Source organism: Hipposideros armiger, unplaced genomic scaffold (genome assembly GCF_001890085.2).
Source record: "Hipposideros armiger isolate ML-2016 unplaced genomic scaffold, ASM189008v1 scaffold_1, whole genome shotgun sequence".
NCBI lineage: Eukaryota > Metazoa > Chordata > Mammalia > Chiroptera > Hipposideridae > Hipposideros > Hipposideros armiger.
In genome coordinates, this window is record NW_017731351.1 from 3,552,058 (window position 1) to 3,579,500 (window position 27,443).

Here is a 27,443-nt window from a genome sequence, read left to right on the forward strand (position 1 = left end):
TACTTTGAATAATATTATTATAGGTTAACCAAGTTTATTAAGTTAAAGTACTTTTGTATATTATTAGTTTACTAAGTGTTATTATCATGAATGAGTGTTTAATTTTATCAAAGTCTTACTGTATTTAAAGGCATAATCTGCCAGTGTAGTGAAGATCATTTTTAGAATTCCTAACTAAAACCAAGCTTTATATTGCTAGGATAAAGACAATGCAGTCATTTTTTAATAATCTGCATCAGTGTGGAATTTTAATTGTGATTTGGGATTTTTACTTTATATTAGTGAGCGATATGGATTTTTAATAGTTTTTTTTTATTCAATCATCTTTATTAACCTATTAATGTTACATTTCATACATAATAATATCTAGTTGTCTTCTTAATTTTCTTTTTTAATGCTGTTCTTTTTCTGGTTCTTTATTCTTTTGTACATTTTTTAGTAATTCTCTGATTAACAGCATGTTAATGGCAAATTGTCTCAATTTTTGTTTACCTGAAAGTACCTTATTTCATTCTCATCTTGATTACTTGATTTTTTTTCTGGGTATGCATTAATTGTTGATAATTATTTTTTACAATACTTTTAATGTATTATTCCATTTTTTTTCTGGCTTTCATTCTTTTGAGAAACTTGCTATGAGAGGCATTCTGTCTTTTGTAATTCTTTCCTAGAATAGTAATTCATCTTTTCTCCTTAACTGCCTTTAAGTTTTCCTTTCTCTTGGAGTTCTGTAGCTTTTTTTTTTTTTTTTTAAGCTGAGCCATCCTGCCACCTGTTGGCAGCTCAGCGACAGCTCAGCTTGGGCTGGGAATCAAACTGGTGACCCTGTTGCCAAGAGTGTGAGCTCTTAACCAACTGAGCTACTCGGCTGGCTTGTAGTTTTTTTTTTTTTTAATTAGTTTCAGGTGTACAAAACAATGTAATAGTTAGACATTTACACCCCTCCCAAAGTGATAATACCCCTCCCCCAATCTACTACCCCTCTGACATTGTATATAACTGTTACTATTCCATTGACTCTATTCTCTATGGTGTACTTCACATCCTGTGACTCTATCTATCTATCTATCTATCTATCTATCTATCTATCTATCTATCTATATAACATTATAATTGACATTCAATATTATGCAGCTTCAGCTTCAGGTGTACAGTGTAGTGGTCATGAAGTGATCACCATCCATGAAGTGATCTCCCTAATAAGACAAAAGCCCATCTGACACCCTACAAATCCCCTCACCTTCTCCCTTATTCCCACCCTCCTCCCACCTATCAGCCATAAGTTTTTACTCTGTATCTTTGAGACTATATCTGTTTAGTTTGTTTATTTATTCAGTTCTTTAGATTCCACATATAAGTGAGATCGTATGGTATTTGTCTTTCTCCGACTAACTTATTTCACTTAGCATATGTTCTCTAGGTCCATCCATATCATTGCAAATGGTAAGATTTATGGCCGAGTAATACTCCATTGTATAAATGTATCAAACTTTCTTAATCCAGTCGTCTATCGATGGACATTTCAGTTGTTTCTAAGTCTTAGCTATTGTGAATAGTGCTGCAATAAACATAGGGGTGCATGTATTTTTTTCAAATTAGCGTTTTGGATTTCTCTGATTAAATACCTAAGAGTCAGTTTTTACTAATATAAATTTAGGTTTAAATTCTTTCTCATTTATATCATTCAGTTATTGTTGCCTAATGAAATAAGGATGTAAGCAGTCCCTTAAAAGTATTAATATCTCAACCAATATTTTTTTCAAATTTTGCCTCTTTGCATCCTGTCTAGTCTTTCATTTTGGAAATCCTATTATTCAAAAGTTGGATTTTCTCATTCTGCCTTTGATTGTATTTAACCCTTCTTTCCTATTTTCTATTTATTTTTCAACCTTCTGTTTTACACCCAAATCTCTCCAATCATTTCATGAGGTATTTTCTTATGTTTTAATTGATGATTATATTTTATTAATTATTTTAAATACATCTGTTTTATAGATTCATCTGACAGGATTACTAGTTATAGTTCTTGGTTGTCTAATTCTGTTGGTGTTATGCCTGCTGACTTTTGATTATAGTATTTTATAATTTGGGAATTGTGAGCTCTTTTTAGCATACCTGTAGCTGTGAGAATTCTGTGAAGCTTGAAGGAGAATTTGATTTACATCTCCCAGGGACCCATTTTATTATTAATTTTTTAGCTTGCAGTGTCCCCAGTCAAACAAAAGAATGTAAATTTTAAAATCTATCATATGTCATGGTAGATCCACAACCGAACATGCCTTTACCTTCTACTCTATGGTTCATACAGTAGATTAGATTAATAGAGAAACAATGCACTGATAAACTCTAAAAATTACATTTTTTTAAGAAAACTACATTGGTTATTTGAGAATTCTGAGTGATAACATGAGAAAAGAACATTTGTAAATGATTATAGTACTATAAATACTCATTTACCATGCTGAATTAAAATATTTACTTAAAAGAAGTCGGTTGTATAATTTTGAGAGGGAGTTGACTAATATCAATATAATTATAGTATTAGGGAAATAATTTCAATGATCTGTGCCTTCAGGCACTGAAACGTTACAGAAATAAATTAGCATTTGAAATGTATTAAGTGCCAGAGTTTATAGTAACATTAACCTTTTGTTACACTATTAGTGAAGGTGATAATAAAATAACTACTTACATTGATTATTTGAAGCACTTAATTGCGTCTTTAGAAAAGTTCTAAAGGAGGTGTGGCAGATTTCATTGTACTCATTTTATATTATGAGTTTATTTACTCTTTTGGTTAAGTTTAAGTTTGTGGAACTTAAAATTCAAGGAACAGAAATGTAATCCTGATTTTCCTGGAATTCTTTTTGTTTCGTGTGGGAGTCATGCAATTTTAAATACAGCTTTTTTTTAAATTAAAATTTATTGGAGTGACAATGGTTAGTAAAATTACATAGGTTTCAAGTGTACAAACTTGTAATACATCATCTATACATCACATTGTGTGTTCACCACCCAGAGTCAGTTCTCCTTCCATCACCATGTATTTGATCCCCTTTACCCTCATCTACCACCCCCTCCCCCTTACCCTCTGGTAACCACTAAACTATTGTCTGTGCCTGAGTTTTGTTTCTTTATTTGTTTGTCTTGTTCCTTGGTGCTTTCAGTTTTATATCCCACAGATCAGTTTTAAATGCAGCTTTTGAAGAATCCTAGTTTGTTAAATGTTGAGTATCTGTGCACCAGATTTATCATGTAATAAATAATACAATGATTTATTCCTTAAATTACTTAATTCAACAAAGACAAATTATGTAAAATTATCTCAAATAAACCTTGGATGCAGCTACAACATTTCTATTTTTGGTATATCTCTATCTATTGGGTTATCGGAAAAGTCATGACACATGTTTGCAACAAAAAACAGAAAAAATACGTCATGACTTTTCCGAAAACCCAATAATACACTGACTCATCCTTAGCTCTCCTTTTCCCCATCAATCTATCACAAACATTTATTCTATCTATTGAGTGTTCTTGAATCCATTGAATATAGCACATTTTTAGCATCTGAAGTTTTATTAAGAAAACATTTATGAGTTAAGCCTTGGTTAAGTGCTATAACTAATGGTACTTTCTCTCTTGTGACCCTCCATATATATTTGACATGTGATCAAATAATATGGTGAATGTTTAAATTAAAAGAAATCTATTATAGTAAAAGAAACATTGCCATTAACCCCTCTCAAAATACTCCCCCTTTGAACACACTTATCCCATCATTCTTTTTGAACGTGGTTTTGAACGTGCCACTTTTTGAAGTGGTTTTGGAAGTCCTTTTTTGTGAGTGTCTTTAGTTGTGCTGTCATGGCTGCCTTGATGTCCTGAATCCATTCAACATTTTACCTTTCATGGTCATTTTGACTTTGGGAAGAGCCAGAAGCTGCATGATCTAGTGAATAAGGTCTACGAGGATACACTGCAATGTTTTATGTGACAGAAATTGCCATACCAGAAGTGATGTGTGGTGCAGGGTATTGTCATGATGGAGGATGAAGTAAAGACACTCACGAAATAGGACTTCCAGAACTGCTTCAGAACGTGGCAAGAATGATGGGATAAATGTGTTCGAAGCGAGGGGGATATTTTGAGACGGATTAATGGCAATGTGTCTTTTACTGTAATTTTTAAAAATTTAAACATTCATTGTATTTTGTGATCACACCTCATGTACATATACAGAGGGTGCCAAAAAACTGTGTATACATTTTAAGAAAGAAAAAATCTACTAAAATTGTAATACTCAATATATACCGATAACAAAAGATGAATACAAGTTGTGTGTATACATTTTATTTGGAACCCTTGGTGTGTGTGTGTGTATGTATGTGTGTGTGTGTGTGTGTGTGTGTGTGTGTATGAGGTCAGACAATAAGTTCGTGAACTCATCCTAGAAAAAGTGCTACATACCTCATTGCTGAATATGACTATGGGCATCTTTGAAGTACTCCCACTCCCCTTGGGAAGCTATGTACTTATGCCAGCACCTGGTCCACCCTTCAAATCAATTTTGGAACTCTTTTTCTGGTATGGTTATCAGAGCTGTAATACCTTTGATGTCCTGAATGTCATAAAAATGTCTTCCTTTCAATATTTCCTTTATCTTCTGGTAAAGAAAGAAGCCATTGGGGACCAGATCAGGTGAGTAGGGAGGGTGTTCCAATACAGTTATTTGTTTACTGGCTAAAAACTCCCTCACAGACGGTGCCCTGTGAGCTGATGCATTGTCGTGATGCAAGAGCCATGAATTGTTGGTGAAAAGTTCAGGTTGTCTCTTTCATGCAGCCTTTTCAGCACTTCCAAATAGTAAACTTGGTTAACTCTCTAGTTGGTACAAATTCGTAATGAATTGCCCCTCTGATATCAAAATTGTCAGACCTTGTGTGTGTGTGTGTGTGTGTATGATATAATCTATCTTTTGCTTGATTTTCTAATTTGCAAAATAACAATATGGTCTAAGAAACAGATTGTAGAAGATGATATAATTTTTTTCAAAAACTATTTTGATTTGAACTTGGATTTTGTATGTTTTGCTGTTAGTCTATGAGTTCCTGCCACATTGGGGTCTCTGAGCTCACATTACTGTACTTTGGGTATAATTTACAAATTATAGTTGAAGTATAAATGTTTATCAGTATATGTAAATTATTGCATAATATTTATTTAGCATATTGTTTAAATATACATATTTTCTTTAATGATATCCATATGTTTCTAGCTGCTATTTTCTTGAAAAAAATTATGTTCATTTCAGGCTATATGAATGTGCTTGCCTACTCATATATGTGAAATTGTTCATTATAAGTTATTGAACTCCATGAATTCTAGCATTCATATTATTATTATTAGTAGTAGTAGTATATGTTAAATACTGAACATATTAAATTGATTTCATGGGTCCAGTATCATCTTTTATGGTGGCTTGAAATGAAAACTTATTTAGAAACATAGAAGAATAAAAGTTTTTCCAATGTAGTGCTTTATGGATTTGTATATATGTTATCAACCATAACTTTTATTCGATATCTAGAGGCTACATAGGAACTATGTACCATCTTTGAGCTAGAGTTATTTGTTTCCTTGATTGTTTTTGTTTGACTTAGCCTCCTGAATTTTCCTCCTGTTATCTGATTTGTATTTTTATAATCTATGCGACACCATCTTCTTTCACCAAAGTTGTTTATTTGGTATGTCAAACTATTTTGATTGCAAATAGTTTACTAAAACATGGAAAATGTATGGGAAAAGAGATTACTAGAAAGTATACAAAAGAGCCTATCTAATTTAGGAGAATGTTGAATTTGAATCTCATTCAATGTCACCAACTTATTGGCTACAAAAAGCAGAGTAAGCACAGTCTTTTATTAATAGAAACCAGTATGCATAAGAATTGAGTTTTATATTTATATTATTTTTTTATTTAATATCATTTTTATTTAATTACAGTAAGAAGTACATCATGTATATAGAAGTACATCAAATATAGAGCAACTTCAAGAGATACTAGTAATTAATGTAAATATGCACTTATTAAGGAATCACTGATATTTATACCATTATAATGATAAGGAATTATAAACCCCAATAAAAATAAATCAAATAAATAACTCTCCCTTACCCTTAAAAGAATGTCATAATTCAAATTTTTCTCCAAAAATAATTGTGACTCTAACCTATGCCAGAGATAATGCAACGTGGAAAGTCTATCGCTATCACAATAGGGCAAGGGATAGTCAAGAAAAACATCTTTCCTGAGGTTTCATTTTTTTCCTATGATATAATTTACAAAAGGTTTTCTTAGGTCAGTTTTCCCTTAAGGACAAGATCATATGAAAACACTCAGTAGTTTCTCAAAACAGAACTATCTGGTAGTGTTTTTTTAAACCCCTTCCTTTTTGGAAAAATCTTGGGTTATAGAGATCAAATGTATCAGGCCAAAACAGAAAGCACAGTCAGGAGCTCAGACAATAGTGATCCATTGTATCTCCTGATCCGTGTTTCACAGCTGGTGGAATCCTGCTGATCCATTTCTTTCATCAGTCGCACAACACTGTGTATGTAGCAGTGCCTCTGGGCTCAGGGAAGGGCTTGGATGTTGAACAGGTTTGCTCTCTGAGCATCTGTTCATGAGACCGTCAGGCGTGTGTTACTGACTGTTCTGTAGCGTATTCTCAGGCATCCAGTGGAGCATGGAATTAGTCAATAAAGTGTTATTTCATGAGTCGGTATTCAGCTTTAGTTTTGAGCATATGTGAAACTGAGTAGATAAAATTTCCAAAAGAAATACAACTAAAGTTTCCATCGAAAGGTATACACTACACAGTAACACACTATCTTATGATAAAACTAAAGGAAGACATCAAAATAATAATCAAGAAATTCAGTAGGTACTTTAAAAACCATTAAAATCCCACATTTACATATATACAACTACCCCTGTTCCCTTCCTCATCTTGTCAATGTCTGTCTCATTCCAGTTCCCTTCCTGGTATCTTTCTATTTCTCTATTTTCTCTGCTTCTCCCTTGTCAGTTTAGAGGAATACTAGATTCAGTATGTTTTCATTAAAGAAATCAAAAGTACCTGAAGACACCCAGAGAGGAAGGGAGTTCATTGATGAATTCCTGACACACTTTAGCTGCTGAAGCAAAGAGAAGCATAACTGTGTAATACAAAGATTTGAGAAGTTGCGTATTGACACTAAGTATTAGGAAAGAGTGCTATTACTTTACCATTAATAATTCAAAATTCCTACCTCTTTTCCAGATTTTACATTTAATAATTCCAAAGTGCTGAAGATTTTTCTCATTTTAAAAAATTTAGTTTTAGTGCCCAGGCTCTATATTATGCAGTGGCAATCTTATTTTGCAAGTAGACAATGCAAACAGAATTAGCACAAATGCTTTTAGGTTTAAAGTAATCCCAGAGGGTTATGGAGTTGGCTTCTGTGTTTTTCAGGAAAAGACACATTTTCTACCAAATTCTCATTATGTACATGATACAAAACACATGGTTTAAAAACCCAAGCATCTAAAAAACACAAAATATACAGATATTTGCAAGTACTGGGACAATTAGCTAATTTTTTAGTTTATATTTTTAATCCAGATTTGCTCCATGTAGCCAAAGACACAAAATGTGAAAATTTGTTTTCTTCATTAAAGGAGTTATTAAGTTTGGTTGGAGTTTGTATCATGAGAATTTGGTAGAAAATGTGTCTCTTTTCCTGAAAGAAACAAAACAAAAACGCAGAAGCCAACTCCATAATCTTTTAATATAGATATTTTGGTTTGTTCTTTTAATATAAATATACTAGAAATGCCATATGGATTTGAAAAATTTTTTTTTTTGGTCAGTCAAACAAAATGGACTTTCACAATGATTGCAGTTAGTGAAAATTATTTTTATTAGTAGGGCACTAAAAGAAGAATGGGAAATAGCCATTAAATTCTGCCAAGTTTACTGGAATTACTTTTTTAAAAAATCCATACCCTAGAGGGAAGAGGCTGGCATCAGCAACCTGGCAGAGTGGAGCTCTGAACATTTGTCTCCCCCCAAAAAACAATTACTAGATGGCTATCCGTGGATGAAAGTAGCCCTGGGAATGCTCAGGGGTCCAGCTAGAAGCTGCAGCGACGCAATGGAGCAAAACAGCCTGAGAATGACTACAAAAAAGGGTAGGAAGAACGGTTTCATTTTGCCTGCAGCGTCCCATCACCCAGACAGATGCAGCTCAGCCCCATAAGCTCCCCTCACAGGGAATACGGGAGCAGGACAAATGAACTGGTCCCCATCCTTTGGCCAACTACTGCTGCCATGTGTGCATACAGCTGGCACTGCCAGCCGATCTGCTTTGACGTAATCCCACCCAGAATGCTGGGGGACTCAGACACAGGAGAAGGTGGGGGCTGTCAACGTCGGCTGCTCTGGAGGTGCAGCCCTGGTTCCCAGGACCCCAGCAGCCTGAGCCGTTGAGGACATCAGCAGCCCTTCTGGCTGCCATGGACAGCAGAGCTTTGACCCCCGAGGTCCCTGCAGTGTTCAGTGTTGCGGATCCCAGCAGCCAGGCCTGCAGAGAATCCCATTAGCTTTTGCCAGTGAAGAAACGAACAGCCGTTGTAGATACCGGGGACCCTGTAGCTTCACCTATGAGGGTCCCACAGTTTTTGCCTTTGCAGGTTCTAGCTGCCTGAGCTGCCACCCCCTTGGAGCGAGTCCAGCTGGTGCCACTGGGTGACTGTCCTGGCCCTGGGAAATGTGTGGCCCTGAGCTGTGCACCTATAGCCTACCTCAGCCTTTGCCACCAGCCCTGGCTTCCACAGCTGTGTGTGTACACAGGGACAGCTACTGCAACCAGGTGGGCACACACATGTGGGCACACAGCTGGCTCGGGTACTTGCTGCTGATCTCGCCACTGCACACATGGACACAAGTGGCCTGAGCAGCTCCACACATGGCCCCTACCCAGGTGTGCTCACTGGATATGGAGGGCCATGCCACTGGATGCCAGCAGCCTTCACAGCCAACATGGGCGCCCCCATAGCTGTAACTGTCAAGGACCACACACTTGCTGACATGGCAGAGCATAGCAGCCTGAGTCACCAAGACACTGCCACCCCAAGACCTGGAGCTACCACGTACATGCCCCACTCTTAGAAACCAGCATGCCACTTGGCACTGTGTGACAGCATGCACCTGTGTGCTCCACAGCCCGCTCACTGCAGGTGAAAGTCTTTCCTTCCAAAGCCATGAAGTGTGGATTTTAGTTCATAAAGTCTGGGAGAGGTGATAACTTCTTCAAATGTGCAGACACCAGTGCGACGATTCAAGGAGCACAATAAATCAGGGAGACACACCACCAAAAGAACACAATGAACTTTCAGTAACCAGTGCCAAACAAATGAAGATCATGAGTTGCCTGACAAAGAATCCAAAATAATTGTTCTAAAGAGGCTCAGCAAGCTATTATAAGAGAAAACAGATAAATTATTTAATGATATCAGGAAAACAATACAAGAACAAAATGAGAAGTTCAACAAAGACAGACAAAACAAAGAACAAACAGAAATTCTTTAGCTGAGGAGTATAATGCCTGAACTAAATAATCCAATAGAGAGCTTCCACAGCAGACTCACTCAAGCAGAAGAAATCGTAAATTCAAATACAGGTTATTTGAAATTATCCAGTCAGAGAAGAAAAAAAAAAGAAAAACAGTGAAGAAAGTGTACAAGAGTTATGGGATACAATCAAATGATCCAATATAGACATTAGGGGAGTCCTAGAAAGAAAAGAGAGAGAGGAAGCCCAGAAAGCTTATATTAAAACATAATAACCAAAAATTTCCCAAATTTGAGGAGAGAGAAAGATATCCAGTCTCAAGGAGCCCATAGGATCCCAAATATGTTGAGTATAAAGAGATCTACACTAAGACACACTATAAATAAACTGTCAAAAGTCAAAGAGAGAATTTTGAAAGCAGCAAGAGAAAAGCAACTTATTACATACACGGGAACCTTTTCTGTAACATTGTCAATGGATTTCTCCAGGTTAACCTGGCAGGTCAGGAGAGAGTGGGGCAATACATTCAAATTACTGAAAGAAAAAAAAAAAAGGTAAACAAAAGAGTACCATACTCTGTATAGCTATCCTTTAAAAAATGAAGGGAGGTAAGGACTTTCCCAGATAAACAAAAACTGAAGGAATTTGTCACCACTAGAGTTTGAAGAGATATCAGCACTCCTATGTTTATTGCAGCTCTATTCACAGTATGCAAGATATGGAAACATCCTAAATGTCTTTTAATGGATAAAGGGAAAAAGAAAATGGCATGTTATTCAGCATTACAAAACAAGCTAATACTGCCATTTGCAAGAACGTGGATAACCCTGGAGGATGGTATGCTGAGTGAAAGAAGCCAGGCACAGAAAGACGAATGCCATAAGATCTCACTTGTGTATGGAATCTAAAAAGTGGAACTCAGAAAGCAGAGAATGAAGTTGTGGTTGACAGGGGCTGAACAGCGCGGTAAAAGGGGGAGATGTTGGTCAAAGAATATAAACGTTTAGTTACATGAGATTAATAAGTTCTGAAGATCTATTGTACAGCACAGTGACAATAGTTAACAATACTGTATTGTATACTTGACATTGCTAAGAGGAAAAACCTTAAATCTTACACACACACACTCAGATATATAATTATATGGAGATGATAGATACATTTAATATCTGGATTGATCATTTCATTAAGTATACATATTTCAAAACATCAAGTTGTACATCTTAAATATATAATTTTTACATGTCAATAGCACATCAGTAAAACTGGTAAAAATCTCAGGTGCCATAGAAATGTACGCTTTATATCGAACATATTTTAGAATTCATATGTAATTTGAATATATTTTTATGTAGAAGACATTTTATTCTCATATAAAGTTCTTCATTTGTGACCATAAAATGCTATTTGAGTCAATTAATAAGGAGATAATAATTCCTGGGATGTTGTTTGACATTCAGTTCGTTATGTACTGAATTACATACATGCATATAAAAAAATAAAAAAAGACTTAAGAAATAGAGTTCCATATGTTGAGAACATTAGCTAAATAACTGTTAAAATGGATGTGCAAGTCCATTTTAGAGGAAGGTGGAACTGCACATTGTGTGGGCTGAAATACAGAAGGATTCTTGCTGCATGTGGGTCTTAACACATTGCAATTGAAAGAGAAATGAGTGTGTATCTTCAGAGGACAGAGAGAAGGCCAGTGGACTGGAGGAAAGAATAAGTTTGTATTCAAAAATCAGATTGGTTCAGTGGAGTTAGGCTGTAAAGACTTTTCATTATTGAAAATTACAAGAGTAGAGTATAGAGTCAATTTTGTTCCCCCACCTATAACCCCTGGAATATTTTGAAGCAAATCTGAGCCATCATTTAATTTCATATATGAATAATTCAGTATGTAGCTCTAAGAAACAACTATTCTTCATCCTTTAAAAAAACAACATATCATGATATTATTATCTCATCTAAAAATAACAATAACTCCTTAATAATATAACATAAAATATCCACCCCATGCTGTAAAAATGTTAATTTAGGAGTGGGATTCAGAATTTATCATGGAGACATCGAAGAATCACAGGCATTTTTGTCATGCAGGGTAGGAACACGATGAGGGAATATTTCCAGATGGTTGATCAAGAAAAGTGACATGGTAAAAATAATAACTGGAGACATAAGAACTTTTTAAGAAATGGTTGCAATAATTACTTGATTAGGTTCTATCCAATATAGACAGAATATGTAAACACAAAGCAGAAAATGTAATTGTGGATATTCACAAATGTAAAATATTAGCTGAACATCTACGTCAAGCACTATTTTCTCTGATAGAAAAAGTATACATTTTATGGACCAAAATAGAAATGATACTTGTTTTTTTCTTTTTTATATCTTGCATTGTAGAAGTGGAAGACATAGTATGCAACTAAACAAATAAATGATCAACATATTTGAAATAAAAAAAGTGCTACAGATAAACGTAAATACAAATTAATGATAAAAAGTGACTGGTGGGAGGTACAGATAGCTATTTTAGAATAAGTGATCATAGGAGGAGATGCTAGATGGTGACTTCTTAGCTGAGACCTGAGTAGTTAGAAGAGAACACCCTTGGAAGATCTAAAGACGTTCCCAAGTTGAGTCTTATGGACTTTACTAGACAGAATGGCAAATAGAAAATCATTAAGACAGACCAGATCTTGGCTTTTCCAGTGAGGGCGTGTGAGGGAAGAATGTCAGGACAAGGTGATGTAGGGTATTGTAGGTGTCTGGATTTTCCTTAGCATGCATTGGGATGATATTGGAGGGTTTTGAGCATGTAAGTCATTTGGACTAATTCATACTTTGCAATGATAACATCAGCTGTGGTAGGAAAAATTGACTGGATCTGAATGAGAGTGGAGTCTGAGAGAACAGTAGCAAAACTTCATCCTTCGTCAGAACTATTTATACTTAAAACAGTGGAACTAAACCAGCCAAGATCAATTGATCTGTCCATTTTAGCAGTCTTTAAGAGTATAAGATTTCTGTTAATGAATCATTGATGATGAACAAGACTGAAAAAAAATGATTAGAACTACTTTGTTTTTATGTAGGTATTTTCTATAAATTTAAAAGTATATGTATGCAAAAGAAAAAGCTTATGATGTGTTGACATTTACATTGTGATGTGTTGACATTTTTGTTTGCATTATGAAATCTGATTATATCACAATAAAAATGAAACAGTAACTAAAGGATAATATAAATAACCCCTCAGATCAAGAAACAAAAACAAATGAACAAACAGCACTCATTGCAAAATAATATTTTGATATACTTTGAATGGAGTGTCAATAAAAATACTGCATATAAAAATTTGTGAACTACATTTAAAGCAGTACTTAAGGGAAACGTTAGCTTTCAGAATACTTTTTTTAAGAAACAGGAGAAAATAAGAATGGTTGAAAAAGCAAGTAAAGCATTCTCTTTAAGAAGTTGGAAATATAATAGTTGAATATATAGAAAGATATAAGAAAAATAATAGTGTTAGATTTTTAAAAAATTAAAACAATTTAAAACAAACAAAATGTGTTCTGGAAAAAAAAAAACTATTGGAATGGAGCAATCTCTTGAAAGGCCAGTAAACTGATAAAGGGAGACAGTAGAGATAAAGTATTAATTTTAATAATACAATAACAAAAGACATGTGTTTTAAAACATGAAGACTATAACAAATCTAATCCTCCAAATTTGAAACCTAGATTAAATGGGTGGATTTGAAGAAGTAAATGTAAATATCTAAAAATTGAATAGATCAATAACCTTTAAAAAATTAAAATGTAATTAAAGATATACACACACAAATCTAAATGGTTTAATAAGTGAGTTCCAACAACTTTTCAAAGAATAGATGATATTTACCTTCTTCAATATTTTCTTAAAAAAATAGAATATCAGGGAAAGCTGCAGACTGTGTCTTAGAAGGCTCATAAAATCTTGATTCTAAGACCAAATAAAGATAATATAAAACAATTATAAGCAATGTCACTGAATGAAAAGTCTTTAAAAATTCTTAGAGAAAAATAAGCCAGATCTATCTAACATTTCTTTTACAAATATATATATAATATATATAAAAAATATGTATAATATATATAACCACCAAAAAATGTACACATATTTTAAGAAAGGAAAAAACTGTATTAAAATTATGCTGATATAATCACATTGAGCATCTCTTGTAATTGCAAAAGTTAAATGTGACTTGTGTTCATCTTTTGTTATCGGTATATATTGAGCATTACAATTTTAACAGTTTTTTCCTTTCTTAAAATGTGTATACATTTTTTGGCACCCTCTGTATGTATGTATGTGTTTGTATATATGTGTGTGTGTATATGTGAGAGTGTGTGTGTGTGTGTGTGTGTGTATCATTGAATGGTTTATTTCAGGAATTCAAAGATATTTTAACGTTACAAAACTTATCAGTACAAATCAGCACCCTGATCACTATTACAAAAAAAATACTGCTAGAGATAGAAAAGAAGGTATTGAATTTGATTCATTCAACATACTGGAAAGCTATCAGAAAACTGTCAATAGTCAAAGCTATAGATGCATTCCATTCAACATCCAGAAATAATAGGCAGATGACTGATGTAACTATTGTTCAAAATAATACTGGAGTTTCAGGTTATAGTAGCTCATTCCTTCATTTGTTCAACAAATATTTATAGAGCACCTACTATGTTCTAGGTATTATAGGGTCCGGAATACTGCACTGGGTGAAATTTTTAAAAACCTGAGGTGTTCATTGGGCTTATGTTATGCCAATAGAAAATAGACAAACTTAACAAGGAAATTATACAGTGTATTAGAATGCGGTTAAGCACTATGAAGTAACATGACAAAGAAGGGGAGATAGGAAGTGAAGGAAGTGAGGTATTTGGATGGGTTGCAGTTTTAAATAGAGCAACCAGGAAAAGCCTCACTACAAGGTGATTCTAAACAAATATGGAAGGAGATGAGGAAGTGAGTTGTATAGATGGGTAGAGAGGAGCCTACCATGGATGGATATGGCAAATGCAAAGGCCCAGGGGCCGGTGAGCTTGAGGAATAATGAAGGGTCCCCAGTGTAGCTGGGGCTGGAAATGAACCAAGGAAAGTGTAGCAGGAAATGACGTTGTAGAGGAAACAGGGGGCCCGATCTCTAAGTGATATGGGAAACTAGGAGGAAAAAAAGAATGAAGGCTATCAATGCAGCATTTTTCTTATAGTCAGGAGTTAGTGATAAGTCAGGTGTTTACCATGATGGGAACAAATAGATTAAATATAGTGGACATACTTGTATATATTAGATGAACCATTAAAAACAAATGAAATACAAATATATATAGAAACTGGGTTGATGTTCACAGTTGATTTTTGAGTAAAAATTTAAAACCCAGTATAATGACAGCAAAGTGCCATCTGTATACATTGAAATACATACGACACATGAGAAACCTATCTTTTGTGAGGCTAATGAAGACGCAAGAAAACAGATGAGTCACATTAAAAAGTATATATGGGGCAGGGGGAGATGAATGTTGTGATGAGGAATGCAGGAGAAAAAGAATGTGAAACAGAACAACAGAGGGCTGTTGGGAGCATTGATCACAACACTCGTACATGAACAGAGAAGTTGAGATAAACTCACTAGGGTCCCCAAAATAATAATAATAGTAATAATAATGTTATCTATCTGCAAATGGAAAAATTGCATTGAGATAATACGTTATATGCCAACATTTTTATATTGTGGAATGTCAGGCTTGTTGTATTTTTGCATGGTTTTCCCTATTCCACTTTTTTCTTTTTCACATAGATGTAAAAGTGAAATTGAGCTGAGTGAAATAGTGGAAATTCTTGGTTGGAACTTCTTGCCAGATGAATTATTAAAGTCATGTAAAAATTCTGTTGAACTATGATCTTTAAAAAAAGAAACATATTGACACTGAACACTAGTTTATTAATAACTTATCACACATGTTGTTCCAATTGCAGAGTCCTTAGATTGGTTTCTTTTATCCACTGCATGATAGGAGCTTATATATTAAAGACAGATTGACTTCTTAATTTCTTTTTTGTAAATTTTTTATTGCTAACTACACTTAAAAAGTAATGCCATTCATAACATCCAGTTTAATACTTTTTCTTGAATAACGAAAATTAAGAAAGATATGTGAATGCTCTCTTAGAAGCAACACTTTTAGCATCGATATGAAAAGATTGTTTTTTGTTTTTTGTTTCCTTTCTGTGAAATTCTTATGTGAAGATTGGTATTCTCACTGTTTGTCTTAGGATGCCAGCTGTGTAAGTGGAGGGTGTAACATTGTGTAAGCAAAATGAAAGGTAAAAATGTTCTCAAATATTTAAGCTGCACAAATGTAACCTCATGGCCGTATTACCATGTGTTTCTGGGCTCAGCTAATGAGAGAACTTGTTCAATTGCACATTGTCTCAATCTGAAAATAATAAAACCATGCCTTCTATGAGTTAAAAAACATGCCCCTCTAACCTCCCCTTTTCAACCTCTAGTTTTACTTGTTGAAAAACAAGAAAAACAAATAGACATGTGGCCACCCACATGGTTGTGTAAATTTAAAAAAAAAAAAGTGAAAATAACATGGGGCAGAATGCCTGAAGGTTTCGCTTAGTCCTTCACACATGGACTTAATCACTTTGGCAAATTCTCTCTCCCTCCCATATGAACTTTAATAGATCACTTTTCAAATTAAAAGTGCCCTCTCTTCTTTCATGTTTTAAGAACGGGTGGCTCAGGGAAAGGCTGGGAGTTGATTTGGGGTACTATATCATCAACTAGGAATTTTGCTGCTTTTCAAAATTCACTGGCAATGTGGCAACCATGTAGGATGCTAAAGATTTCTGAGTAGCTTCTTGGTATGTGTGACGGTCTTTTTGTGTGTGGAGAGGATGTGTATGTACATGTACACACTTTATCTCCAGTTGGAATGTTTAAATGCTATTAGACACATATACTGTATAAGGGCAAATCCATGTTGCGTCTGCCTTTCTACTTTTAGATTACTACTAGGAGCTAACTGTGCAAATCAATGATTAGCGAGAAAGAGCAAAATCATCTGATGATTGCATTTACCATGGAGAGTGACATCATTCTAAACCTACCGAAAAAATTTTCAGGCAAGACCACTTTACTCTTTAAAACTGGAAAATAATCAGGTCTCTAGTGGAATGGGGACCTTTCCTTTCCTGATAACCTGTCCGGTTGAAGTGTACATGGAAAGCACAGCCAGCAACTGCAGGGCCTCACTCAGTCAGGTCTGCATACACAGAGCTGGTCAGCAAATCACATCAGGGTCACCATTTAATTCAGGAGATTAAAGGTCAGTAGGCAGCTTGGCCTGTTTAAGGGCCCTAGTGAGTGTTCTGTGGAAGAATTGTTCTCGTAGCCATGATAACCATCCTTCTTAATTCCCTTGCTTCATGCATATCTGTTCCATAAATCTCAGTCTTCTTGACATGCTTCTTATCCATAAGCTGAACTATGGCAAAAGACCCTTCACCCATCAAATCACTTTATGTCACCACTTCCCTGTGTTCGTCAGTCATGTAATTTAGAGGTTGGCAGATATTTTCTGTAAAGAGTCAGGCAGTATTTTAGGCTTTGCATGCCAGAGGGTGTCTGTTTCAACTACTTAACTCTGCTCTTGTAGCTTGAAGGCAACCCAAAACACCATTTGAAAGGATTAGCATAGCAGTGTTAAACAAACAACAAAAAACAAACAAATACAAAACACCTTTATTTACAAAAATAAGTGATTGGCTGAATTTGGCCTTTGGACTGTAGTTTGCTGACTTCTGAGCCACAAGGCTTCTCAGATGGGGAGAGAAACTTCCTCTGATTGCGCTAAGACTTAGTGGAGGAGGGAATGACAAAGCCTTTGTAGTGACTTAAACACCAACGCCCTTTGAAAATTTTTTTTACCTGCATGGTTTAGTGGTGAAGAGTATAGACTTAGTGGCAGTGAAACCACAAACTTTTGGGAAAGAGACACACTTTCAAATCTTTATTTTTCTCATCCATAAAATGGGGTAATAATAAGATATACTCCAGAGTTGTTATGAGATAAAATGAGAAAATGTATGTAAAGGGGACACTATGGTTATATCATATTTCAGGGTTTTGTTTTTAGAAATGAGCCCTGAATACATAAACCATATTGATATACATGTCATCATAAAATCTTTTGTAATCAGTGACTAGTTGGGCATTGTTATTACTAATAATGGTAGTTCAAGATTAAAATAAGAGCAAAAGCAGGGAAGCAAAATGGAAGCTGTAAGCAATGAATCAGGCTCCTTAAGCTCGAAAGATTCCATGGACTTCATCTGTTCAGTTTATACAGTTTATTACCTTGTTACTTGGAAAATTACTAAGCTGCTAATGAAAGTTGTACATTCTTTTTCTGTTTGTTTGTTTTTGTTTCAGGTGTACAAAGCATTGTAAAAGTTAAATATTTACACCATTCAAAAAGTGCTAATCCCCCAAACTATTATCCCTCTGACATGGTATGCAGCTGTTACTATACTATTGACTCTATTCCCTATGCTGTACTCCACATCCTGTGTGTCTGCATACACACACACACACACACACACACACACACACACACACACACACACACACACACACATACACACATATATCAGGGGTGCCAAAATATACAAGCGGACACTTTGGTCAGTGTTGCTCAAGCAATAGTTCGCCGTAATCAGAAGTGTCTGGACTCTGATGGGAACCACTTTGAGCACCTCTTGTAATTGCAGAAGTCAAATCAAATATGACTTGTATTCATCTTTTGTTATTGATATATATTGAGTATTACAAGTTTATTATAGTTTTCCTTTCTTAAAATGTGTATACATTTTTCGGTACCCTCTGTGTTTGTGCATGTGTGTGTGTGTGTGTGTGTGTGTGTGTATTTATAGTTGACATTCAATATAATTCAACTTCAGCTTCAGGTGTATAGCACAGTGGTCAGGCATTTACACAGCCTATGAAGTGATCCCCCGTAAGTCCAGTGCCCATCTGGCACCCTACATAATCTTTACATTATTGATTATATTCCCATGCTGCATTTTATATCCCCATGGCTATATTGTGACTATTAATTTGTACTTTCTAATCCCTTCACCTTCTCCCCCATCCCCACCCCCTCCCATCTAGCAACCGTCAGTTTTTTTCCTATATCTCTGACTCTATTTCTGTTTTGTTTGCTTGTTTATTCTGCTCTTTAGATTTCACATATAAGTGAGATCACATGGTATTTGTCTTTCTCAGTCTGACTTAGTTCATTGAAAGCCGTGAACTCTTGATGATGGCTTTCCATACTGGTTTACACTCTTATGAACAAGAGGCGAGAGCTCTGTTAGGTGGAGAGAATTTGAAATGTCTCTCGACTGTCCTGTAGAAGTTAGTCACGGAGCTGAATGATGTTTACCTGAAACCACAGTACTCAGAATCTGATCTTCTGAGAAATTGCCCATGTCTCTTCTTCTTTGCCTTGTCCCCGAACAACTGGGGCACATCCTTTCTAGACTCTAGAAAAAGCTCGTGTGTTTACCTCATCAATTCAGCTGGACATTTTCACAACGCCTGAAGGAAATACATTAAGAACAAATATTGTTATTGCACTATGAACCCAAATTGAAATGGTATAAAATATGAATTTATTTAATAAATATTTATGTTCAAGGTTTGTTGACTTAATGATATGCAATGAGTTAAAACTACATCTTCACTGCTGCTTTAGGAAAAGTGTAATATACTAAATTCAGCATGTATTTTTAAAATTCTCTCTCTGTGAGGTAATTGTTTTACTGATAACTTTGATGTAAGGATTTGACTATGGTGCCAGACTGAATACCTGGAATGATTCCATCAGGCCATTAGACCATGGCTAGTACCAGGCAGAAGCTGAGGACCTGCACTCAGCGTGTACATATGGGGGAGGACCTCCATTCATTTTTGCTGATTTAAATTTATTCCCTTAGTAGATGGGTCAGTGTGAATGCATACATACTGTATTATTTTAAAAGTTGGAATTCTATGCTGTGTGTTTAGAGATTTCCAATTTTTTTTAAGCAGTGGTAAAAGATAAGATTTACAATGATATGATTTGGTAGTGATGCTATATCTAAGAACATTTTGGAGCATGTACAACAAATGTCCAAACAATGAAAGGCCTTGTCTGCACCTTCTTGAGGTTTTCAAGACGTCCATTCTTTCCTTTAAAATATAGTTTCTAGACTAGTGAGTTTCCATATTTGTCTTTTAATGGAATTCAAATGCCCTACTTTGTATGTGTGCCCTGTATCTTGTTATGTGTGTTTCAGAAAAATTTTTTCTTGATGAATTTACTATTATATAATATGCTAAGCCCCACAAATAAAATCGTCCAGTATTTTATATTAAGAATATTGTAGCAATAGGCAAAACTTGAAAAAAATGTTCTATTCAAAATATAGATTGCAACATAGACAATATACATTCTTGATTTGTAAAAAGTATGTGATGTGTATTTTGAGTGAAAATGAGTATTTAAAACCAGTCTCCAGATTAGGACTCAGATTTAATTGTGTCAGTTGAAAGCAATTTGTGATGGTCAATGTGTACATGATGACATGTACTCTGTCTGGTACAAGCGTAGAAAGCCAAGGTGCTGCTTCAACTAAAACCACCTTCATTGCTAAGTTAATGAAAAATGAAAACAATGGATTTGAGTGGAATTTACATGCTATAGTAGTTCTTTTGTTCAGAGGAGAAAAGATAAAGCTATAAAGACAATCGGACTCTTAGATAATTTTCTTCCATACCTATGGTTGGTATTTTAAACTGCATTTAGCTTCTTACATTTCTTTCGTGCATTTGAGTAACACCAAAAGTTTGAATTCTACATGGCAGGATTTTTTAAGACCTGGAAAAAACAAAATGGCTGCTCCTTTCATTGTTTCTTTGCTTCTCATGCTGATGATCTTTTTCTGTCTTCTTTTCATCATCCTTCAAGCCTTCCTGTAACTGTGGTGAAGCTGCCAACAATGGCTGTTGCGTGAGCCCCATAACTCTCCCTGTATGTACATGCCCCATGGGGACAGCGCTTGTCTTATTCCTCATCAGTGTTGCTTTTGCCCAAAATATCTGTTGAGGGGAAAAAGGAAAGTGTTGAAAAGTATGCACCCTCCCCACCTTTTCAAGGAGGAAGAGGTGGGTGTCGAGTTTTCTCCACACAAATTCATCAAATGCACCAATTTCGCTGAGCCTAATTGGGGGCAGGTTGCACAGGGCTCCAGATTACTGAACTACTGGCAGACAAGAAATAGATAAACATGACCAGTGATTTCCAAATCCCCAGCCAGCCAATCCACGGATGAGACCATAAAACAATGGCTACAGTGTGTTTTGCACATTCATGTAAAGCCCTAGACAGTTGGACTTGAATTCTTGATATGTAGCAATTTTGCATTAAAAAAGATCAGAGAAGTTTTGGCTGGCTTGTACCTCAGAATGCTGGGATCAATTATTATTTGGGAATCAACTTTTTTTTATTTTTTCTTTCTGATAGAAACACTGTGATGGAAGGAATTATTACATTGTCACATTGTTTGAAAAGCTGAGCCAGGCAGCCTTTCTCATCCCTGGCCGATTCAGCCTGATGCGGACTGATGGGAGATCCACTTCTGGTTCTTGCCATAAGCCCGCTTCATCGTCTGGGAAAATGCAACTGCAAACCATTATTTCACATTTTCAGGAGTTTATGATAAATTTAGCTGGCACACTGAATTCAACAATAAATTAAAAAGCTTTCGTATTTTATTATTTTAAAAGGTGGAGCTCTCAGCATCGCAGCACAGTTTCACAGTGTTTGTAAGGGGGGTTTGGCTCATGAGTATTAGCATTTCAGTATCAAATATTTAAGCATTAGGTCCATAACCAAAGGCTTTGTTTTTAACATTTGCCCCAGCAGCTAACATGATTGGCCTGATAGTAAAGGGCTTCTCTCTTCATTAGGTCCTTTATAAGCAAAAGAAAACATAGAGTTGCATCTGTTTTGGGATAATTCACAGAAAAACATGTTTACCTGAATCCCCATGCTTTTATTTTATATAGGAGCTACATTTCCTCACCTATTCTCTTCACTCTAGCAAATATACATGACCTTGAAGTGAGGAATTTTTCTATTTACTTTGATATCATCACTCTAGTAAATCTCACCTAGTAAGTGGAAAAATTTGGAAGACAGTGCCTTTTCTGAATTCTCCCTGTCAAAACACATGCCTCTGATTTTAAAACCACCCATAAAATTGGTACATAATTTAAAATAGAATACTTGTTTATAAGATTTCATAAGATTGATTTCATAAGATTGTATGTTGTTCATAAATTAATATGTCTGCATAATTCCCAGGAGATATGTACAGAGCCTTTATAATTGCATGTAATTAACTATAGGTGTATGAACTCATCTCAGACAGAAAGTGGGTCTTTTAACTTGGTCCCAGTGGAATTTATTTCTCTGTTTACACTGGTAGTTCAAGAAATAGTATTGTTTACTAAGTGCATACCAAATATGATAAAGTTTAGCTAAAATTATTTTTAAAATAACCCTAAATTAACATTACTGAAGCTCTCTCCAAAGCACTCTGTTAGATATTTTAGGTCACTTATTTTTTTATACATTACCTCTCGATAAGGTCGGAACTATTAATCTAAGCTTTATAGACCTTGATACTGAGGTAGGGGAATATTAAAGCCTTACTCAGACTACGCAGCTGCCTTGAATAGAATGGTGGAGTCAGGATAGAAGCCTTATCTTAAGAGCTTATATTCCTCACCACTAGACCACATTCATTGCTCTAGCAGAGATTTTGGACACCCATTCTTTGTCTTAACTTTTAAAAACCCAGAGAGTGGAAGCAGGAATATCACACCATCCCACTTTTTGGAGCTCATAGTGCACACGTGTAGCCAAATATCCAAGTAAACCATTGTAACGGTGTCATGTGTATGACAATAAATTTTTATACCAGTGTTTACAGGAGGCCCGAAGAGGGAGCAGGGCTTCGCAGAGGAAGTAATATCTGTGCTGTGTATACTAATCCATGCACATACACATACCTATAAATATTTCCATGCATAACCCTCTGTGTTTATATTAAGCTAAACATCAGTTCAGACGGATGTCTCCATCTCTAATGTATAACCCCGTGGATCATTTTAGCCTCCTCTTCTTGATTATGTATAAACTCCCAGTCCACCGGTGAGAAACTGGATCCCGCCATCTACTGCCCAGTTATTTAAGTATTCAATTCCAGTATACCTGTGCAGTGGTCTCTGAATTGATAACCCATACTTCTATGGGAAACACCTTTACAGCACTATAGCAGTGCTCTTGCCTTTAGTCTTATAGACTCCACATATATCCAGAGTTACTTAGGTCAGCAACTTTTCCCCAACCCTCTTCAGGAAAGCTAATCAATATATTTGTGATACAGATAGATTTTTTTTGTCACATTCTGCATTCCATCCTGAGACCTGCTGACCTACTAAATGAATTTTTTAAAAAGTCGCAACCATGAAGTTTCACTTTGTGCTGCAGGTGTCATGTATCCATCATTACAATATCAGACGGGATAGTTTCACCAACTTCAGAAAGATCTGAGCTTCACCTACTCAACCTTTTTCCTCTTCCGTCATCCCTGACAATCCATTTTTACAATATGAATGTATACAATATGAATTTATACAATATGACTAAATGTGCTAGTCTAGGAGTGTTACTGGCTATCTCTTTATTCTCTTTGACTTATTATTTAATCAATAATCAATCTCGTTATACTCTTTATTTATTTTTTTTAAATTCTGAGATCTGACATTTCTGAGTCCATAAAATTAGCTTCTCTATTGGGATGAATCAGTAACAACATATTTTGCATTCCTGGCCAAAACCTGTCTTTTATTGTATAAGCTCTGTCCAGAAACTTGTTGGGATGGTAGCACTGAGAACTTTGCTTTTTAATGATGCAAAGCATAGTTTTCATATTATTATACCTGTTTATATTGAATCAACTGTGCCATCATAGTGAAAGAGTTTTCCCTTATATGTGCCTATTTTTAATTATAATAGTCAGCTATGGATCTGGCACACGCAGTAAAACTTAATCTATACCATGTGATAAACACTCTTAGCTATGTCATGAAATTTTGGTTTTCATATGCACATACCAAGTACTCTAATTGTCTCTCCAACACCCTTTTTTGCCGTTTATCTTATGTGTAGCAGCCATGTAATTTGGCAGCAATTTATTCCATCCCAAACTCTTGACTTCTGTGTCCCTAAGGGGTTATTTCAAGTCACATAGGCATCCACCCACCTGCATGAGGTGTTCCCTTGGCCACAGGAATTAGTGTAGCTGTAGTCTGACCAGTGCTAGACTCAGGGCTTTTGAGATTGTGATGAGATGCTATGCCTTCTCACTCTCTTCTGGGTGTAAGTGGGGAACTCTGACCCCAGGTGTTGGTGGCATCCATGTTGTGACCCCGAGAGAAGCCAACCTGAGGACACAGCTCATATATGAAGGCAGGCATGACAAATGTCAGAGATACGTATCTAGAATCTCTATCTCATTCAACCCGAAACCCATTACAGACATCTCAGTGATATTGGCAGTAAATCCCGTTATTTGATTAAGTTGCTTTGAGCTGAGTTTTTCATTCACAGTAATTCAAAGCACTCAAACAAATAAATACAATTGGAAATAATGAAGCTCTAGGTTGTTTAAAATTCAGGAAATTAACATTTCAGTATATCTACTTTGACCCTGCTTTGTCAGTTCTCTCTTTCTCAGTTTTCTTTGAGCACATATTTTATAGATTACTTGATTTCATCAAGACAATCTGCTTAATTTGTGAAATAAATTATTTTCATGAATTAAAAATTTCCAAGGGCTCTATCAGCATAGAGCTCAGGCATGAAGTAAAACAAATATCGATAAAATGAAGAAAGATTTAAAAGAATATGCTTTTGTGAATTTTCAGATTTATGTTTATTAAAATTATTTTGTATCTCTTAGACATAAAAATATTATGCAAATGCAAGACTAGCTGTTTTCTACCCTACACCTAATATAATAGCTAAGAATTTCAAATATTTTATATGCACTTTGAAGTGAATTATATAGGTGGGTATAGTTTCATTATATACTATTATCTCAACATTATAATTAAGCTATTCTCGAATATTTGGTTTTGGTCTGTTTTATAAGTAGATAAATAATTTTTTATTGAAGTAAAATTGACATACGGCATATATTACTTTCAGGTGTACAACATAGCGGTTTAATATTTATATACATTATAAAGTGATTGCCACAATAAGCCCAGTTACCTTCTGTCACCATACAAACTGGAGAAATCTTTATCCTTCTGTTCTTACAACCGCTTCCCCCAAATGCTTCAAAGTAGACTAATATTAGATGAAAACTTACCATGTTTCAGGGATTTGACTACAGTTGAAACCCTTCTAACTACCCTATTAGGCAGGTATAGCAACCCATTTTATAGATTAGACGACTGAGATTCATGTAGATGGGGCCTCCTGCCCAATGTCACACAGCTACCAAGTGGCACCACAGGTGTTAGAAACCTAGGCTGACTGACTGCAGTCACCAAATTTACTCACTGAATTTCCAGGTTCTATAATCCTGTCATCTTCTATCTTTTCCTATCAGCACTTGCCCACTTGTGTTATAAAAAGAATAGCGTTTTAATCAAGCCTAGAAACACTCCTTGTTGGGGAGGAGAGAGGAAAGCAGGAAGGTAAGGAGGAAGACGAGAAGGAGCTCTCCCTGGTCAGAGGCCCTGCAGCAGCAGGCTGAGTCAATCCAATAAATCCCGAGGCAGGGGGCATGTGGACAGCAGAATGGATGTGTTGAAAGTGGCTTCCCCAGTGTTCTATGGTGCAAACACAGATTATAGACGGATCCTCATACTTCCCGGGGACTCTGATAATGTGGAGCCTACTTGTAGAGGCATGAGTCTACAAGAAATCCATATGTTCTTTTAAGACTGAAATTTATTTACTTACTTTTCCCCTCTGTAGTTGGGTGAAGGGGGGAGGTGAGCGGTGCATCTTTTTTTAGCTTCCATTACATGCCCATATGGAACTCCTTTGGTTTTACAATTCTTTTGATGCTAAATTGGTAATGATTAATCCCTTTTAAATTAGATGTATTATTGCATCTTGCTTAGAAGCCCTTATGTAGTATTTTCTTACTCTTTTCACTTAAAAATTATCAGCGACTTAAAACTTTCAAGAAGAGAATCGAGACACTGAAATCTTGACCACTTTTTTAGAGTAAAAATTCAATAAGTAAAGCCATTCTTTCAGTCCTGCGGAGACCAGAGCGATCAAATCAAAATGCCCACAATGAACATGATATTTATTTTAATTATCATACAAAGCTTAGTGAGTCCTTTGAAGACATCATACTAAAATTTGACACAGGGCAGAAACACATTGAGTTACATGGTAAGACACAAGGACAGTTCATCTTTATCTGAATAATGGAACATATTGTAGGATAGATTCAATTATGTAAGGTTGTTGGACTTGGTGTTATAATTCTTTATACCTTTAGAGAGCACTGAGTAGTGATGCCTCATAAGTACAGTTTTCTATAGCCAGATGAAAGGAGGAAGGCTGTGGATATTTGAAATGTTTGCATTCATATAATCAAAGAAAATTATAATTTTGATTACCCCAAATATCTGAATCAAAATAATCATATCAAATAGACATTAGGTATTTAAATAAAATAATTTCCTTCCTCATATGGACTTATTTTCCTCATTGATTCAGTTTACTGAAAAATGGGAAAACCTCCCTTTCAGTCAAATTTGGTAGGTCTGAGTTTTTATATGGAAAAGCCTTCTGAGAGACAACGTGGTTGGAGACAGGTGTTGGAACTGAGATCTCTGTGGGGAATTGTTCTGAAGATGCCTTAGCTTTGCAAACCCACTCTTTTTCCCCATAGTTCATTTTTGCAGTGGGTCCTTGAAGTCCCACAAATAAACCCTATCTCACTTGTCTTTGTTCTGCGCAGCAAAGAGAAAGGAACTTCTGCCCATTCTGTCCTTGAAACATTAATGATGATTGCCATTAAAAGAGTCTGATGACTATTTGAAAAGTATGGCAATAGCATACATATTATATAGTAAAGGTGAAGTTGCCAATTAAAATACGCACAGCTTTTATGGCCTTTGTATGTACTTGGTTTTCTTGTTATTGAAGAAGCACAAATAACAAGGATATGGAACTTAATGTTCTTTTAACTAACTGAAATAAGAGTAGAAGTTTATTATTCATAAAAATATTTTTTTGCATCAGTACTGAAAAAAATATCAGGTATTTTCAGTTTGAAGGAGATAGAAAAAAACTAAAATTTTAGAAATTGCTAAAGTTCACAAGAATAAAATACAGGACTTTTTTTTTTCCAGATTATTGAGCCAATTGCTTTCTATTTTATGTAGATTGGCCAATTGTCTTTCTAAAAAACTCTGTGTCAGTTTTAAACTAGTTTTAACGAGAATGTTTGCATATTTTGCACCATTGAAATGTGTCTAAAAAGACTTTAGAACTCAGTTCATTGTATAAATTCACCATATAGATGTTTGGAGTTTTTATAAGATGTCTTTATTGATGTATATTAATGTATTTGCCCTTATATGTTACACCACTATGTGATTCCAGTAACCAT